We start from the raw sequence: 6216 nt of genomic DNA, 5'->3' as shown, positions 1-6216 counted from the left end.
AATTATACGAACATTTTATTACAGTTGTTTAATTTTTTACAAAAAATCAGGTTTGAAAGTTTGTTCCCATGTTTAAAAAAATATATGTTTCAAACGGTTTCCACTTTTTCAAAATTGTTTTTTATAATAAATGTTCGTATTTTTGAAAAATTATTCAGATTTTTCTAAAAGTGTTCCCACTTAAGAAACGGATATTTCAAAGATGTTCGGGCCTGCACGTTTTCAATATTTGTTTGCCCTTCAAAAAAAGATTGAAATCTCGGCGCTGCTCTATGTGGTTTAAATATTCGGGCCTCGCATCAGAACATCAATGACAAATGATTGTAGTGGCTAGTGGTAGCAATTCAGCTGCGTTAGGTCGCAAGTACGCATCCTTGTTTGTCTCTTTTTTGTGTCTTTTACTTTGTGTGTTTTACGAAAAAGAAATAAAATCGCCTCGTGTCTATTCGCCCAGACCAGTTGCGGCCATACCCTTTCGGTATTTTTACTTCGCGTTTTACGAAACAATAAATCCGTCAAAAAAATGAAAGAAAAAAACTTGTTTCATGTTTGTTGGGCCGGCCCAGTAACGAATGCAGACAACAATGTTAGGGTTGCATCTGCCACGTCGCTCATCCCTGTTTGGAAACGCCCTGAAGGTTCAAAATAAACCGGGATCGAAGAGTTCGGTGTGCCAATTTCCGGGATTACAAGTTCAGGGTTCAATTTAGCTTTCATCTACAAGTTTAAGGTTTGTTTTGGACTTTTTTCAATTTTAATCGTGACGGATGTCTCAAACGGGTCTTAAACGTCCGGCCTGACCGACACCCCTCATATCCAGCTTAAATATGGGGCTTCCGGCGCATCCGCCCCATCGAACTGACGCTGGGGTCCCATGCGGAATCACCCGAAAACCCGACGGTCCGACGGATATCTCCTCCAGTGGGGGTTTGAGCGCCATGTGGCGCCGCTCCGACTCGCCACCCATGGCCAAATCCGGCAATTTAAGTCGGCCGGTGTCCCCCAACCCTAGCCCATCCACCTCTTCCCTTTCCCCGCCATCAATCTGAGCCCACCCACCTCCTCTCTCCCGCTCCAGCGCTCTTTCCACGCTCTGCGGCGTCGCCATGGTACGAAAGAAGATAACCACCTATGTCATGCTCACGCCGGAGCGCCGACACGAGATCGAGCAGGAGATCCGGACGAGGCGTGTCGCGCGTGCTGCCTGCATCGCTGCTGGGCTGCCTCCGGACTCGCCGGAGCCGAAGGAGGAGGAGGAACACACAGAGGAGGACGAGAGAGAGGAGCAACAGCCGGCTCCGATGGAGGACAACGAGGAGGCAGAGCAGCCAGAGCAAGTGCTGGCGACGACTCCAAACTTCAACATGGAGCAGGCGGAGTTCGCCGTCCCCCAAGCAGACGAGATGGCGGAGCAGCATGTCATCCGAATCTATCCAGGATGAGGCCTATGTGGAGGCCAACCGGTGGTTCATCCAGTAGAAACGGGCGGCGACCGACACCCTCTTCGATAAGGTTGGAGCGGAGATGGATGTGCAAGAGCTCGTGGACGAGCCGGAGGACTGCAGGAGCCGGAGCTGTGGTTACCGCCCATGTACCCGACGCTGGACACGGAGATAGTGGACATCTCTGACGAGGACTAGACTAGTTTTTTTAGGCAAACCCACAAAGCTTTATTCACTCGTTACAATGTTTACAGGGACGAAAACAAGATTTCCGGGGTGGCCTAACCAGACATGGTGACCGATCGCCAAATTTAAGGCATGCTTTGCAAGTTTGTGAGCCTCGACATCCGAGGTTCTAAATTCATGACAAATTTGACAAGAAGAAAAGGACCTAGTTCGGTCTTTGATCTCAAGTGTAAGACTTAGGGTTTGGGGAAACTGCACGACACCCGTTAAGGGTGTGGCTATCTCATATATATAAGGGGTACACCAAGGTATACAATACAATATACAAGACATATACAGAAGCTATATGTAAATACAGTCTAACATCCTCCCTCAATCTTAACTATGCCCTGAAGTACAAAGGATGTTAAGATTGCGCCTACAGCCTACAAACTGAGGTTGTGGAAGAGGCTTCGTGAAGATGTCAGCAAGTTGATCCTTGGAAGAGATGAACTTGATGTGGAGTAGCTTCTGTGTAACACGTTCCCGTACAAAGTGATAGTCAACTTCAATGTGTTTTGTCCGAGCATGAAACACTGGATTAGATGAGAGATATGTAGCTCCAATGTTGTCACACCAAAGAACAGGCGGCTGAGTTTGAGAAACTCCCAACTCTCTCAATAAGGATTGTACCCATATGATCTCAGCTGTAGCATTTGCAACTGCTTTGTATTCAGCTTCAGTGCTACTCCTGGACACTGTAGCTTGTTTGCGAGCAGCCCAGGCGATCAAGTTAGGACCAAAGAAGACAACATGTCCCCCCATGGATCGCCTGTCATCTGGATTACCAGCCCAGTCTGCATCTGAAAAAGCAGAAAGCATAGGAGACGGTGCTGGCTGAAGGAGTAAACCATATGAGGCAGTAAAGCAAACATAGCGAAGAATGCGCTTCACCGCCGTCCAATGAGAAGTACGAGGAGCATGAAGAAATTGGCAGACACGATTGACTGCATATGAGATATCTGGCCGAGTGATAGTCAAGTACTGCAGGCCACCAACCATGCTACGATACTCAGTTGCATCATCAGAGGTGAGAGGATCTCCATCAAAAGCAGACAGACGGTCAGTAGCAGATATAGGAGTCATGGCATGTTTGCATTGCAGCATACCTGCCCGTCGCAACAGGTCCATCGAATACTTATGCTGTGTGAGTGTCAAGCCAACAGGAGAACGTGAAACTTCCAGGCCAAGAAAGTAATGCAACGTTCCTAAATCCTTCACCGCAAAATCACCACTCAAGGAAGATATCAAACGATCAGCAACAGCATCCGAGGAGCTAATGAGGATAATGTCATCAACGTATACCAGAAGATACATCGTCACCTGATGCCGATGCAGAAGGAAGAGTGAGGTGTCAGCAGTGGAGGGAACAAAACCAAGTGACCGAAGAACAGAGCCCAATCTGGCATGCCAAGCACGAGGAGCCTGCTTCAACCCATAGAGCGCCTTAACCAGGCGACACAGATGATGAGGTCGAGTAGGATCAACGAACCCCGGGGGCTGACGCATGTAAACCTCCTCATCCAGGACACCATGAAGAAAAGCATTCTGAACATCCAGCTGACGAAGAAACCAGCCCCGAGTAACGGCCAAGGACAATAGAAGCCGTATGGTTGTTGGTTTGATCACCGGACTGAACGTATCCTCGTAGTCAAGACCATACCTTTGCTTGAACCCTTTCGCCACTAACTGTGCCTTATAGCGTTCAATAGAACCATTGGCATGCTTCTTAACTTTGAAGACCCACTTGGAATCAATAATATTGACACCAGAGACCGAGGGAACAAGCCGCCAGGTACCATTTGCCAACAATGCCTGATACTCTTGCTCCATAGCTTGGCGCCAATGAGGAATCCCGAGGGCAACCTGAAAGTGACGCGGTTCAGCCGCCGGATCTTCCTTGACATGAGCAACACATGCCGCAAGCCAGGCCACCATTCCATCTTTGCGTTGCTTGGGACACACAATACCAGATCGACTGCGTGTATGTGGTCTAAGAGGAACAGACACAGGTGGTGCAGTAAGTGACGACGACACCGGCGATGAAGAAGTATCCGACGAAGCAGTCGGTGATGACGCAGTGGTGACAGGCGAGGAGGAGGCCGATCCAGGCGAGGCAGAATCGGGCGAGGCAACTGACTGGCCGGGCGAATCAGTCGACTCGAGGACAACCAAGGCACGGCAGCCCGGCCCAGGCGAGAGCGCTGGCTCGGGAGAAGCAGCATGCCCAAGTGAGATCACCGGCTCAGGGGAGGCCGGCGCTGGGGAGGCCAGCCCAGACGAGACCGGCCCAGGCGAGACCGGCCCAGGCTCAGAAGAGACCGGCACGGGCAGAGCCGGCGTTGAGGAGCCTAGTCCAGACGTGCATGGCGCATGCACGAGACCACTCCCCACGTCCGATGCAGTTGATAGCTCCGGCTCCTCCAACAACTCAAGGCGAGCTCCACGACCCGTTCCTGCAGCATGATTAGGCAACAACACAGGAGAATATGCAATATCAACAAATTGAGCAGGCAGTGGAGAGGTGGATTGCGAGGAGGAGACTGGAGGTGTGAGAGTTGTGGACAAAGACGAGAACGGAAATACACTCTCGTCAAACACAACATCACGCGAGATGTAGACACGGTTGGATGGAATATGAAGACAGTTGTACCCTTTGTGAAGAGAGCTATACCCAAGAAAAACACAAAGTTTTGACCGAAACTCGAGCTTACGCTTATTATAAGGACGAAGATGAGGCCAGCATGCACAACCAAAAACTTTGAGAAAAGTATAATCTGGAACCTCATTAAGCAACAGTTCAAGTGGTGTTTTCATCCCAAGGAGTTGTGTAGGAAGCCTATTTATGAGAAAACGGGCAGTGGAAAACGCATCACTCCAAAACCGAAAAGGTGTCGATGCATGAGCAAGTAAAGTGAGACCGGTTTCGACAATGTGACGATGCTTACGTTCAGCCGTGCCATTCTGCTGATGTGTATGGGGACAAGACACGCGATGCGAAATCCCAAGCTTATTAAAAAAAGAATTGAGGTTGTGATATTCACCACCCCAATCTGACTGAACATGAATAATCTTATGCTTAAGAAGACGCTCAACGTGAGCTTGAAATTGAAGGAACACATCAAACACATCAGATTTACGCTTGATAAGATAAAGCCAAGTAAACCGACTATAAGCATCAATAAAACTGACATAATAATTATGACCGCTCACAGAAGTTTGGGCATGCCCCCATACATCAGAAAAAATAAGCTCAAGTGGAGTTTTGACGACACGACTTGAATCTGAAAATGAAAGTTGATGACTCTTGCCTTGCTGACAGGCATCACAGACTGTGGCAGCATCTTTATTGGACACAATGGGAAGACTATGACGATGAAGAACACTACGAACTATGGGAGTGGCAGGATGGCCGAGCCGTGCATGCCAATGAGTAGGCGACACACGGACACCAGTGAGCGCTCGAGGGGCAGAAGGCAGATCAAGTGCATATAATCCATCGCGCAGGCGACCTCTAAGCAGAACGTCCCTCGTGGCCCGATCCTTGATAAAAAAATAAAAAGGATGAAACTCAGTGAAAACATTGTTATCACGAGTAAGCTGAGGAACAGACAATAGGCTACGAGTAGCAGAAGGAACTCTAAGGACATTACGAAGATGGAGAGATTTTTGTTTATGAGTTAAGAGAGAGGCCTGACCAACATGTGATATGTGCATACCTGCTCCACTGGCAGTGTGAACCTGATCATGTCCACGGTATGGCTCCTGAACCGAGAGTTTGCCCATCTCGCCCGTCAGATGATTCATAGCGCCCGTGTCCATATACCAAGTCGGATCAATGGGATATGATGGAGTGTGGCCTGCTTGACGAGCAGGCTCATGAGTGGCCAGGGCAGCTTGTTTCTCGTTGCCTTTTCCATTGTTGCCGACGCCGAGGAAGTCCTTCTTGAAGCGGCGATGACAACGGGAAGCAGTGTGACCTGGAATGTTGCACAGTTGGCAGTGGAGCTGAACACCACATGAAGGGCAGCAAGCACACGAGCGGCCACCCCCGGTCGTGGGGAAGGGGTCAGCGGCAGGCGCTCGCGGAGCCTGTGAAGTCAGTGGTACTGATTTGCCCGCTGCAGATGACTTGAAGGGCTTCCCTTTTCCACGAGTGGCGGCGTTGGCAGCAATAAAGCTCGGGTTGGTACGGCGGGACTTGACGCGCTGTTCCGTGGCAAGAAGGCGGGCATAGAGCTCACGAGGTTCAAGTGGAGTATCACGGCCATTGATGTTCTCAGCAAGGTTATCATAGTCGTCGTCCAGGCCGTTCATGACGAAGGTGGTGAAATCCCCGTTGCGAAGCGGTTGACCAATGGAGGCCAAAGTGTCTGCAAGACGCATCATCTTGCCGAAGTAATCGGTAATGCTGAGGTCAAGAAGCTTGGTCTCACCCAGCTCCGTACGAAGAGTGTGAGCACGGGCCTGCTGCTGAGATGCGAAGCTGGTGTGAAGGGCAGACCATGCCTCCTGGGACGTGGCGATGAAGAGGACCAAGGAGGACACC

The sequence above is a fragment of the Triticum aestivum genome, chromosome 6B, assembly GCF_018294505.1.
Source record: "Triticum aestivum cultivar Chinese Spring chromosome 6B, IWGSC CS RefSeq v2.1, whole genome shotgun sequence".
Taxonomy (NCBI): domain Eukaryota; kingdom Viridiplantae; phylum Streptophyta; class Magnoliopsida; order Poales; family Poaceae; genus Triticum; species Triticum aestivum.
The sequence above is the reverse complement of the archived record's forward strand: the minus strand, read 5'-3'. Positions refer to the sequence as shown.